This window comes from Balaenoptera musculus, chromosome 2 (genome assembly GCF_009873245.2).
Source record: "Balaenoptera musculus isolate JJ_BM4_2016_0621 chromosome 2, mBalMus1.pri.v3, whole genome shotgun sequence".
In the NCBI taxonomy this organism is placed as follows: Eukaryota; Metazoa; Chordata; class Mammalia; order Artiodactyla; family Balaenopteridae; genus Balaenoptera; species Balaenoptera musculus.
Genome location: NC_045786.1, coordinates 33,273,702 through 33,287,840, shown reverse-complemented (window position 1 = coordinate 33,287,840; position 14,139 = coordinate 33,273,702). Strand labels below are relative to the sequence as shown.

At 36.0% G+C, this 14,139-nt stretch overlaps 1 protein-coding gene across 7 annotated transcripts in view; it reads right to left on the bottom strand.

The window, feature by feature from the left end:
- Nucleotides 1–14,139, bottom strand: part of ZFAND6 (zinc finger AN1-type containing 6) — a 75,866-nt gene that overhangs the window by 26,348 nt on the left and 35,379 nt on the right. Inside the window, exon 2 of one of the 7 annotated variants that reach the window (XM_036842234.1) lies at nucleotides 8,323–8,479. The exons of 4 other annotated variants lie outside the window; for them this stretch is intronic. The gene's annotated coding sequence lies outside the window, so the exon portion shown is untranslated. Of the gene's footprint in view, nucleotides 1–8,322; nucleotides 8,480–14,139 lie in introns of those variants that run through there. 2 more of the 7 variants (XM_036842232.1, XM_036842233.1) reach the window with 2 other exon arrangements.

Sequence of the window (14,139 nt, the reverse complement as noted above, 5' to 3'; positions counted from 1 at the left end):
GCTTCTGTCACTTGCAATTCAAAGTCCTTACAAATGTTATAATCAAGTTGCTCTACTAAAACTTTCAAACAGAACAGAATAATCAATGCATATCAAAATGAAAGATACTCCATTAGTTCAATTGAGATGTCCTACAGTAAAGAAACCTACAAAAGTAACCAACAACTCCCATTCTTTTCTTCTTTAAACATATACAAGTCCCAAGTGTAAAGCTTAAATTTTCACAAATTGAACACAACTCGGTAACTAAGCACCCCAATCAAGAAACAGATTATCATCAGTACGCCTCAAAAGCTTCCTCATGCTCTTTTCCAAATATTATCCTTTCCCCAAGGATAACCACTATGCTGCCTTCTAATACCCTAGATTAGCTTTTCCTATTCTTGAACTTTTAATAAATGGAATTGTACAGTGTACACACATTGTGTCTGGCTTCTCTCAAATTGTTTTTGAGATTCAACCATGCTAATGTGTCTAACCACAGTCCATTCCTTCTCTTTGCTATCTAGTATATTACACTGCATGACTAAACCACTATCTATTCTAGCGATGATAGGGATTTGGGAACTTTCCAGCTTATGACTATGACAAATATTGCTGTTATGAACATTATTGTATGTGTTTTTTGACTAACATACATACGCATTTCTGCTCAGTATATACCTAGGAGGGGACATGTTGGGTCATAGGGTATATGTATGTTCACCTTTAAGCAGATACTACCAGTTCCCAAAGCAGTTATACAAATTTACACAATCCTGGCAACGTTAGAGCCTCTGGCAATGTATGAGCATTCCGGTTACTCCATACCTCACCAATACTTAGTACTGCCTGCTATACTGGGCTAAATGGTAGCCCCAAAGACATGTCTATGTGCTAATCTCTGCAACCTCTGAATACTACCTAATATGGCAAAAGATGATTAAATTAAGGATCTTAAGAAGAGGAGCTAGCCTGGATTGTTTAGTTGGGCTTAAGATGCAATCACATGTATACTTATAAGAGAAAGGCAGAGAGAGTTTTGAGAGACACAGAGGAGAAGGTGATGTGAAGACAAAGGGAGAGACTGGAGTGATGTGGCCACAAGCCAAAGAATGCATGCAGCCACTAGAATCTGGCAGCAAGAAATGTATTCTCTCCTAGAGCTTCTACAGAGCATGGCACTGCCAACCCCTTGATTTTGAACTTCTGGCCTCCAGAACTGTGAGAGAATACATTTTTGTTGTTTTTAAGTTTCCTAGTTTGTAATTGCAGCCCTAAGAAATTAATACATCTGCCTTTCTATTTTAAATATTCTTAAAATCCTCTTTTGTTAAGTGCCTATTTAAGTTTTTTGTGCATTTTTTTCTGTTGGATTGTCTTTTGCTTACTTTACCTTCCACGACGGTTTGTCTTTCCATTTTTAATGGTGTCTTGAAACCAAAATTCACCTTAATATGATTTTGTTAACAATTATCTTTTATAGTTATTTTAAAAATCTTTGCCTACTCCAAGGTCACGAAGATGCTCTCTATTTTCCTTCTAATTTTATTATTTTACCTTTCACATTTAGATCTGTAATCCATCTGGAGTTGATTTTTTGTATGGAATAAGGTAGGGATTAAGATTCGTGTTTTTCTCCATATGGTTATCTAATTAACCCAAATCCATTTATTGAAAAGACTGTCCTCTCCCTACTGCACTGCAGTCTCACTCTTGTCCATACATGGGTTATCATACACATAATGCGGGTCTTTTCCTAGACTCTCAATTCTATCCCACTGGTCTATTCATCTATCCTGTTTCAAGTTATTATAGATTTTGGATAGCTGGTATCAGTTTTATTCTTCCTCAAGACTGTGTTGCTTATTCTTGGCACTTTCCATTTCCATACAAATTTTAGATTCAGTTTGTCAATTTCTATGGGGGGGGGGTTGGTGGGGGGGACCTGTTAGGGTTGTGTTGAATCTACAGATGTACAAACACAGCAGACTCCTAAATTTATTTAGGTCTTCTTTAAGTTCTCAGTAATGCTTTGACAGTGTTCGTGCAGGTCTTGCATATTTCTTGTTAGATATTCCTAGGTATTTAATTTGTTAAAAGGCAATACATGGTACCTTTTTAAAATTTCATTTTCTATTTGTTGCCAGCCTCCAAGGTGGCCCCCAATGATCCCCATGCCTCCTGATATTCTGGCCCTTTGTAGTCCCCTCCCACATTTTATCAGTGTTGGTCTGGATAACCAACAGAGTACTGTGGAAGTGTTGGTTTGTCATTTCTGAGTCTAGTCATAAAAGACAACTGTACATTATGGCTACTGCCTTGCTCTCTCTCTCTCTTGTGGATCACTCACTGCGGGGAAGGCAGCTACCACTGTCATAAGGACAGCCCCACTTGCTGAGTAACTGAGGTCTCTGGCCAAAAGGTGTATGAGTGAACTTGGAAGCAAATCCTTCAGCCCTGGTTAAGTCTTTGGATGATTGCAACGTTGGCTAACATCTGGGGCTGCAACCTCATGAGAGACTCTGAGCCAAAATTATACAGCTAAACTATGTCTATATTCCTGACAGAAACTGTGTGAGACAATAAGTGTTTGTTGTTTTAAACCATGAATTTTTTGGAATAATTTGCTATATAGCAATTGATAACTAATATAGTTACTGGTATATTAGGTCTCCTTGCTTCTGTTCTTATCTTCCTATGGTGTATTTTCAATACAGCAGCCAGTGATCATGTTAAAATCTAAAGCAGATCACACTGCTTGCTTACTCAAAATCCTTCAATTCACCAAGTAAAAGCCAAACACCTTACCATGACTTAAAGGCTCTTTATAATCTGTTCCCCCATTACCTGACCTCCTCTCCCACTCCTCCCTGATCATATACAGATATGCCAGGTATGCTCCTGTCATAAGGCCTTTGTAACTGCTGTAACTTCTACCCTCCAGAAGTCACTACAACTAGGTTCCCTCATCTCCTTCAGGTCCTTTGCTCAAATGTCATCTTCTGAGAGAGGGCTTCCTTTACCCCATTTAAAATTGCAACCAGCATCCTTTATTACCCTTTCTAGTTTTATTTTTCTTTAATGCCTTTCATCTTAATTTACTATTAAATTACACTTATCTCTCTTCCCTCTACTAAAATGTTACCTCTGTAACAGCAGAGATTTTGTCCATTTTGTTCACTGATGCTTAAAATAATGCCTGGCACATGGCAGACATTCAATATTTGTTGAATGCATGAAGGAAACTGTGCTGGCAAGGTAGCAGCAGCCTTGTACTACAACCTGTAGTAACCAAGTATTTACCACAAGGCAAACAGGCTGCAATAGGCTCTTTTAAAAGAAACTGAATTTGCTGTTTGAGAAAAGATCTAGGTTTGCCAGCAGGGCCCACTACATATGTTATACAGTTTGTGCACTGAACAAAGATGCTTAGCCTCACACTCTAAGCTGTGGGGTATCTTTTCTAATTCATTTCACTCAGAGAGAGGTTCATTTAGCAATTTGCCTAAGTTGGCATACCAAACATAGTAATTTTATAATTAAAGTTGTAGTCAATTTTACGTTCTCAAACCGACCTAGGTTCCATACTGCGTATCTTAAAGAATTAGGCAGTTACTACCTGCACAAGGCAACCCAATACCTTTTTTTGCAAAATGGGGAACCCACTCAAATTTTCCCATTGGTTTCCACATTCATGGGCTTTCATTCACTTTTCTTCTCCAAAAGACTAACAAAATAAGCTCTATGTATGCAAGATCCACATTTATGAACCTTCTTTTTATTTCTTCTTCTTTGACCTTAAACCTCATAATTCAACATGCATGAATTTGTGCTTCACCTCCCTGTCCCCAGCCCCTTTAAGAAATCTCTTCTCCTAAGGCAAATCTCCAACTTAGTTTCCAATACTTGTAAATGAATGTTTCTCCCTGATTTCTTCCATTGTATGGTCAATCTCTAAATTAAATCTCTCCTGTTCTTCTGAAACTTTGTATAACACTTTTTATACAAATAACTGGCTTTATCATTTGGTTTTATTTAATAATATTTATATAGTGCTTTATGTGCCAAGCACTGTTCTAAGCACGTTTATAAACTTCAACTCTTTTATCCTCATAACAAACCTAGGCAATAGGTATTATCAGCATATCACAGACAAGCATGGGGAGGTTAAAGTAAATTGCTTAAAGTCATACAGCTAGTAGTAAGTGATGGAACTAATAGTCAACCTTAGCATTCTGGCTGGAGTCCATGCCCTAGGTCAGTAATTCTCAAAGCTTATCTGTGGACCCCCTGGGGATCCAACCCCTGAGATCCTCTCAGAGGCCCAGGAGGTCAAAACTATTTTCATAAAAGCAAGAACTTGTTATTTGCCTTTTCACTGTGTCGACTGGCAGCATAAAAGCAATGGAAGGTAAAACAAGCTGGAGCCTTGGCTTCATGCACCAAACTGTACTAGCAGTCAGCAGCCACTGTATTCTTCATCACCATACTCTTACCTTCTTCCCCCCCAAAAAGCACCACTTAACGAATATTCCTGATTAAACAATAAAAGTACTAATTTTATTAAATCTTGAAACTAATTATACTTCACTGTATTCTTCCTCTTTGACCTATTCTGGGATACAGGTACTGCACAGTAAAGTCTTCCTCATTCTAGTTTCCTACCCACATACCCCAAATTGAAGTCTACCCTTGGACAGAATCTGGGCATACAGCTCTTAGTTTCTCATTTCAGGGAAAGGCCTACTAAGGACACATACCCCACAAACTCAGAGTTATGGGAGCTATTTATAGTAATCAACATCGAATTTCAATATGAATTGAAATATGAACAATGAACAAATAATATAGTCTGTAAAGACTAATATAAAAGAGAAAAACCAAATTAAATACACAAAATGATTATTTAGTTTTTTCAGGGTTGTATCCCCAACACTGTAGATTACAAGTTGGTAAACTTTTTCTCTAAAGGGCCTGATAAGTAAATAATTTAGGCTTTGTGTGCCATATAGTCTGTGGTAACTACTCATCTCCACTTCGGTAGTGAGAAAGAAGCCACAAATACTGCATTGGCCAAAAAGTTCATTCGGGTTTTTCCATAACATCTTACAGTCATAATAAATCCAAGACTCCTTCTTTACCCACAGCTCACAAAGGGCAGGTACATAAAAGGTGTCCTTTGTCTCACAGACAGTGATCACCTGTTAGGAGATCTCTTAATCTTACTTCCTACTGAGATGATTTCTTGATTACAAGTGTGAGGGAAAGGTTTCTAACATCCTCCTACCAAAGTTTATAAAAGGATGCATTGATTAGTAAGTGCTTATACCTACTATTTATAATTATGGGGAAGGATAAAGCAAGTACGGTATCTTATCAGGCGAGAGAATCTTGTGTGTCTGGAATACAGGGTGGACTAATCCTAGAAACAGTAAGGCCATATAGTGAAGGCTTTGTATCCACGCTAAGGTGTCTGAATTTAAACCTATAAGCAATGGAGAATCCCATCACCCTATAATGGGAAGGAGGGTTTAACAAGTGCTGTTCACTAAACACATCACTATGATTTTTTATATACTTCATGGTGCGCTGAAAAGGATTTAAGGTGACTTTAAAAATGCATGCTATACGACAACATTAGACAGAAGCAAAAATGGTCAATCCAAGACAACGTGGTAGAAAAAATGAGGAGTCAGGTATATTGTCAAAACAAAACGCATGCCCATAGGGCTTTTTTGCTAATTAGAAGCCATTCAGCTGACTCTACTCTTCCTAGTAGCCAATGGCAAAGGATATGACTAGTTAAGAGGTACAATATTCAAAAGAAAAATGAAATCAATTACTCAGAAATACAATTAACCTTGACTCAGATAACATAAGAGTGAGTGTTTCATATATAGTTTATAAGGAGAACACAATGTGATATGTGGTATGGTCAACAATATCTGTAAAGTAAAATACAAGTTTCTGGGGTTGTTTATTAGTACCACCTTTCAAGATAAACCAATATCATGGCCAACTTCAGTTAACAGCCAGTCTACAAGCAGCCAGAGTCAAAAATAAAATCTCAAAACATCTAAGGGTGTGCATGGGCTTACGCATGCTTATCCATTCAGGCAATCATTCATTAAATTAATTTCTCTTAAGTGTGCTTCTACTTCTTATAACTAGGCATTCTGTCAATGATTGCTGAGGCAGAGGGCACAGGTGAAGAGAAAACTGAGATGGTAGATTGGGTTGAACATTTCTGCTTCAAGCAGAACAGTTCCTTTTTAGTATTTTTAAATATCAGGTTTCTGTAAAAGATCTCATTTGAACAAAGGGTTCAAATGGCTAAAACAAATACGGAAAAACTATTCTAAGCTCCTGATTAAAAACATACAATGCTCAACAGTAAGCCAATCTAAGGTTAACAGAATATCATGAACAGTTTAGGGCATAACTACCAGCCCAGTTAGGCAGCCACTCCACCTCTGAAATAAATGCTCTGAGTGGGGTATCCATAGGTCATCATTTAATCTTAAGTTCTCCAAACCTTCTCCCTAAATTAAAAAATCAGATCAGAAAAGTACATACTTCGATATACATTAGTAAGTACTCACTGAAAACATTAGGTGTCATGTACTAGGCCCTGTGCTAAGCACTTTAGATGAACTGTCTCATTCAGTTTCACCATATCTATATGAGGAAGGTAGTATTATCTATCAGCCCCCTCCCTGCTTCCTAATCAGTTAAACAAATTGCAGTTAGACTTGCCAACTATTGACTCCTTGTTAACATTCCCTTTTAATACAACCTGTACTACCTACACGTCTTAACTCTTGTTGCTCCATTGGTACCATGGGATAATATCTCCAGAAAAGTTAAGCAGACATGGGTGAAAACCTGACCCAATGAACCAATCTGAAAAGGTTGGGGTGGAGAAGAGGAAGAACACCAAACACATAGAAAGGTACCAAAGCTGTAAACTTCTTGCCAATTCCACAAGATTTTTCACATATCTTTTAAAATAATCTCCCCCTTTCCCTTTTTCAGTTAGAATGGGTATCTGTTCAGATGTGTTCTGGCCCCTGATTAGATTCCAGTAAACAGCAAGTTCTCACAGAACATAAAGCCATGTTTCTACTTCTTGCTACAACCTCCCCCCACAACACCTACCATGTTTCTAAACACACAGTAAGAGTGATGGTCAGTGCTGAAACCCAGACTACTTTTTTTAGGCTTTAGTAGGATAATCCCCAACACAGGAGATTCTCTTACAATAAAACCACTGATACCTAATCCTTCCTGAAAGACTTAATAATGCACCATCTATAACACTACCAGTGCTTCTAGATTAAAAAGCACTCTATCAGCAACTAAATGCAAAAAAATGGCTCACTTTAATCCAAGAAGCAGTCACTACTGACAGAACTCAAAACCTGCAACACCACTTAATTCACCCATCCATGCCTTTATTTTAAAATAACATTATAATGACTTTGCTGAATTTGCTAAAAATCACTTTACCTAAAACCCAGAGAAAATATACCTAACTTTCACCAACATTCTTTAAGACATATTTTTGCTTCCTTTCCTCCTCTTTTGTGGAGTTACATCTGATGCAAGACCAATCTTTCATGTTCCACACAAATACAGCTGTGTGTCATCAAGAAATGTCATGTTTAGGGACTTCCCTGGTGGCGCAGCGGTTAAGAATCCGCCTGCCAATGCATGGGGTATGGGACATGGGTTCGATCCCTGGTCCGGGAAGATCCCACATGCCGTAGAGCAACTAAGTCCATGCACCACAACTACTGAGCCTGCATGCCACCACTACTGAGCCTGTGTGCCTACAGCCCGTGCTCCACAACAAGAGAAGCCACCGCAGTGAGAAGCCCATGCACTACAACAAAGACCCAACACAGCCAAATAAATAAATTTTAAAAAAATTATTAAGTATAATTTAAGTTATTAAATTATTTCCAAGAGCAATTTTCTATACTAATATCTAACATCATATTCCCCAAATACATTTTCATGACTGTTTGGTTAAAGTATTAATTTTAAAAGGCTGAAATCAACTGCAAAATAAAGAGAGATCTAAAGAATTATATTCTATTGCTTCACAGTAATGGAATAATGATGAAAAAAGATGTATGGTTATTAAGTGATATTCTCAAAAATATTTTATAAATAAAAATCTACCACCCACTCCACCCTCAACATCGCACCCACCAGAAAAAAAATAGACCCTAAAAAATATCTCATCACACTGATGTGTTATCTTTAAGCACTTTAGATTTTAAAAATTTTAAATTATGCCTAATTACATAGGGTTACAGGCTTAAGTCTACTCACACAGTTGAGGTTGATGAGCAAACAGCTGTCCTGTATCTTGAGACAGACATTAGCTTCCTGCCTTCCCTATCCTCATAAGCAGCTAAACTTTGAGTTTTATGCAAGAAAACATTTTAAAGCCTTCAGTGTTTTACTGCAGCAGACTTCAGATTCATTCCTGTAACACATTTAACATGAAACAGAGTTGAGACAGTTCAAATTGACTATGTACATTTTAATTGTCTAAACTTTTAAGGAGTGCTTTCACTATTATAACTATATAAAAAGGGTTGCTATGTAAAATTAAGAAAAACATTTCATTTGGTATCTGACACTAATGTATAATTTAACAATATGTAACTTTAACATATAGATTTTTCTTCACCTGGCCACAGGCTAGGTAAGGAAGAATTACTTTTTATAATCATTTGTACCCAAAGTAAGCAAAACTAGGTATTTTTTCTTTTTTCCTAAAGTTTAGCTAATTTCTTTAGCATAAAGAGCCACCAATTAAAGAACAACTTTTACAAGGAGATAGCGGGGTGCCCTCAGTGTCCCAAGAATATCCTTTGGGACCCTCCTGACTGGGGAGAAAGAGACTCTTGGTCCCATTGTAACAGAAAGAGGAGCCATATTTCTAACATTTACAATGAAGGGTTACACCACATTTCTCCACAGATTAAAATTTCTGTAGTATCATTATTGCGACAGGTTACTCAAGTGTTATAGAAAGCTTGTCTGGAAAATAAAACTGCGTTCAATCAATATGTCCTAAAATAGCTAGATAACAATTTTTCCCCCATAAAGGTGTATTATTAACCCCAATTTCTATAGTAAATTTTAGGAAAAGTTTTAGGATTTTACAGAGTAAATTTACTATTTATATTAACAACATGGTTTTAAAACACCATGAGAAATAGACAGCATCCAAACACTCAAAATTCACTGGCTAATTTTTAAAGTTTTACTTAATGCTGAAAATTGACTGTATATTTGCTATGTCATAAAAGATGACTAAAGGTTTTAGGATTCATTCAAAATAACTCAAATGTTTCTTTATAATCTACTTATACTGTACATATAAATAATTTAAAAAATAACTCAGAACTTTATAAAAGTTGTAACTGATAGAATAATTTTCACTTAAGTTAAAATATTTGTTCAACAGGCTAACTGTGCTTCAGTATAACTTATTAAAACTTTCTGATTTTCACCACAGGTTTAAATGAGTCTACAGTAAACTACAACGCTAAAAAATAAATTGCACCAATCATGGGCTGTAAAAACAGAAACATCCTTTCTATAAAATAATAATTAACATTTAATGAGTGATTACGGTGCAAGAGACACCATCCCCAGAATTTTACATGCACACTTAATCCTCATTCTACCCTAAAAGGCAGGTGAAATTATTACCAACTCTTTTCAGGTTGTGGAACTGAAGTTTAAAGATATTACGAACTTGCTGATGATTACACAGCTAATAAGTGGCAGAGAAAGGACTTGAATCCAGGTTTATTTGTCTCCAAAGCCTGGTGTTATTACGTATCAAGCTAGATTATAAGCAAGAGCAATCTACTGCACCGATCAAACTATATCTGAAATTGGTATAAACCATATCTGGAATTGGTATCTGGATTTGGTACTCTATGTTAAGTATGATATTGATAAATGAGTGTTATCAGGAAACCAACAGGATGGTTATAAATTCAGGAAAGCTACCTCTCACAAGAAACTGTTAGAAACGGGAGTACATAACCTAGAGAAAACACAAAAAGGGAATGCATTATGAAGGGCTGTTAAAGAGAAGCAAAGAGCAGTCTTATCTCACAAGTGGCACAAGAGTACAAAATTTGAAACAATGTGTCAAAGTCTCAGGAGACAAATTCCAGTTCAACACAAAATACTTCCTAAAGCTAAAGAATCCAACAGTTAGAACAGTCTCCCTCCTATATTACTGGGTTTGTGCAATTAAATATTTGAACTTCAACTATCATACTAATAATGGATTCAGGCAAAATTACCATTTGTTAAAATTCTTTGTGGGTGAAAGTTTGATGAGGAAGAGCATATATTAACTCCCAAAGTATCGCCCCACAAATTACTTATTGGAGAAGGGAAAATAATAATGTTTAAGTGGAAGAACTTGGCAGATACTACATTAATCAAAAGATCAAAGTTGGTATCACTGAAAACAGGACAAATGGACATATGCCTCCTGATGTGATGCCCTGAGAAGCACACAGCAGTAATGTAGAATTCCTGCCCAAGCTACTATATTTCCTAAATTTCATCACAAGGACACATGAGACAAACCCAAATTGAGGGATATTCTATAAATAAATGGTCTGTCACTCTTCAAAAGTGTCAATGTCATAAAAGACAAAGAAAGGTTAAGGAAATGGTTCTGATTAAAGGAAAATAGAGACATGACAACTAAACACAATGAATGATTGTGGGTTGGATCCTAGACTGAGAAAAAAATTATTAAAGAACATTATTGAGGAAACTAGAGAAATCTGAATGTGGGCTGTGTATTAGAGAATTGTATTATATCAGTGTTAAATTTCCTTGATATGATAACTGGAATGTCCTTGAAAATATAAGAATGCTGTTTTCAGAAAATATATGTCTAAGTACTATATGGTAAAGGGACAGGATGCATGCAACTTATTCTCAGTTCGGAAAAAAAAATAATATAACAGAATGATAGCACAAATGTAGCAAAATGTTAACAATGAGTGAATCTTGCCAGGGGGTATATGGGAATTATTTGTATTATTAATGCAACTTCCTATAAATTTGAGATTATTTCAAAATAAAACCTAAGAAAAATAAATATTTGGACCTGATATTCTAAGGATTTCAACCAAATACCTAACAATAACAAGCGAACCATTATTTCCTATCTCATCTCCATACACTCAAACTCTAATTCAACAGCAATCTAAACTGATTTGTGGTTATCCATTTTAATCAACTGTAAGAAATAGTGCTCTCATTGAAAACATCAGATGTGAATGCTTATGAGTCAAGTGAATGTCTGCCTCCTCTCAACCTTCTTATTCTATTGCAGTTAAAGAGACAAACTTCTCCAATAAAGCAGGGTTATTCCTCAACTGGATATGCAGTAGCAGGTGTGTCCTTGTTAAAAACTCCAAATTAAATTAATTTCTAGTTATGCCAGGTAGCAAAGCAATACCAAAGCAAGAGTTAATGAGTGATCAATAATATACAAGGGAAATACTAAAACAAACGTCCCACCCAAACAAACTCTGTTATGCCAATAAGAAGCCAACAAAGCACACACTGACCTACAGAGCACCTGGAAAAGACAAGATAACAGAATGTTAATCACTGAGAGGCCAAAACACAAATATTTCTGTGGCATAAAACCACAAAATAAATTAAAGGAGAGGGAGGAAAGAGGTGGAAAAAAGAGAGAGAAAATGAATAAAATAAAATGCAAGAAAGGAGAAAATCTTCACTATTACTTCACTAATTTCATGTTCTCCTTCCTCTCCAATGGCTTAACCTATTTTCCCTCATTTTAACTTATTTTGGATTGTCTTTTACCTACTATAAGAGTCAGTCTTTGTAAGACTGCGACAGTTGTTAAGAGCATAGCTTTGACTATATTGTAATTATTTGCATCCTATGCCCATACTTCATTTTTGTTTTACTTGTCAGTAGGCCCAGAACAGCAGTCTCTCTAGTAAGAAATCTCACAAACAATCCACCTTGGAAAGGAGCAGAACAACTCGTCACTTAGCTCACAGTCTAACAGAGACAGAGGCAGCAATTGGAGGGGTAGATAGCCAACAAAACTGAAGAGTCAGGACAAAGTTGACCTGGGACGAAGGGCTGAATTTAGTCTCCTATACTAATCTGGATATACCCTCTTATCAGGTATGAGCAACGTTAACTGGTACAATATTTACTGGTACACTTTAGCTAATTCCAGGTCTGGAACAGTGTTACTGAGCCATGTGGCCTTCTTTCAGGCAGGCTCTGTATCACATTAATCTTTGTAACTCAGCAGCACCAAACATCACCTTGTTTGTTTAAAAAAGGCATTTTAATTTTAATAAGTACTTGTAGAATGCCCAACTGCAAAACAGGCAAAATTATTTTATCCCACTCCCTGCCTTCTCTCCCTTTTTCTCAGGTAGCATGTGTCAAATACTCTACCCAATCTACCTGCTAACTCTCCAAATTTTTCCTCTGACCTCAATTCAAACTCCATTTCCCTAAATGCTGCAGTAAATGCTGTTATAATAAAAGGATTAGAATAACCCACACTGTGACTGAAATCTGACCAACTCAAAATTTAATCCAATTTTAAACCTAAAATCCCTAACTTAAGAAATATGGGACGTGTATATGGGCATTTGTATGTATACATATGAATATATTTGGGAGGGCAGGGAGCAAGTTTTCAGGTATCACCTGCTTCTAAATCAATTCTTAACTACACTGCCGAAAAGATTATAACATATATACATGAGTCAGCAAATACAGCTTACTTCACAGGTTTCATTAAGTCAGATCAACATGGTCTGCATCTGAATTTCCAGCAAACCCCTAATATATGATATGACAAATTATGAACCTTTCTTTATCTGTAGCTTCTTCTGTATTTCCCTTAACCCATCTGTACTATACAGGTCCCTATTCTGAAGAGAAAGGGGGTGCTATAGAAAGAAATGAAAAAAGACTCCAAAACAATAAAGTTTAATATGAGGTGGAAATACTAGGGGGTAGGGGACAGGAAGTGTATAAAATATCCATGGTTCAACTAGCCCATTCAAAATTTAGCATATTCTTAACACAACATTGTAATTCAACTATACTTAAAAAAAAAAAAAAGCTCTTTGAGAACAACTGTGCTAAAAAGGAATTAGCATATTCTTATAAATTTGAGTTTTAAATAAGGAATGCCATTTTATAAGATGTTTTAGTTAAAGGAAAAGGTAATAGCCTTTTTTGGGGGGGAGGGAGATAAAGAATAAAACAAAAGTATAAGAATAGGAGTAACAGCTGGCAATTCAACTCTTTCCCTGAGATAAATTTTGACCTTCTGGTTTAATATAAATTTTTCTATCTCCCCCATCAAAACCAAGAAACAAGGCCTTACATTTAAACTACAGCAAAGCTCCCATTCACAGGTATTTACACACATGTCCCTGAAAAGACTTGTACTCAATTGTTCATAGTGGCCTTATTTATAGTAGCCAAGAACTGGAAACAATCCAAATATCCATCAAATGTGAATGGATAAACAAATTGCAGTATATCCACACAATGGAATACTATTCAGTAATAAAAAGAAATAAACTACTTATGAACATAACAACATGAGTGAATCTCCAAATTATTATGCTAAGTGAAAAAAGACAAATACGACTATATAACGTATGACTCAATTTATATGAATTGCTACAAAAAGCAACTATGACAGAAAGTAGATCCAGGGACCAGGGGTAGGAGACAAGATTAACTCCAAAGTGTGACAGAAATGCTCCACATCACGATCAAAGTGATGGTTATACAACTATTTTCAACTGTCATACTAAAACTGCACATTTTAAATGCGTAAATTTTATTGTATGCAGATTTATCTCAGTAAAACTACTTTTTAAAAATAATAAAAAAGGACAGTGGAGTAGAGAAAGCCATTTTGGTTCAAAATATTACTCAGATTTATACCTATGCTAGGTAAAGGATAAATATTACAAATATGAGTTACACCAAGATGAGCCACATAACTAATAAGTTCAAGTTTCTGCAAGTATCAGTTTTCCACTAAGTAATTATTTTATTTTTTACATTTTAAAA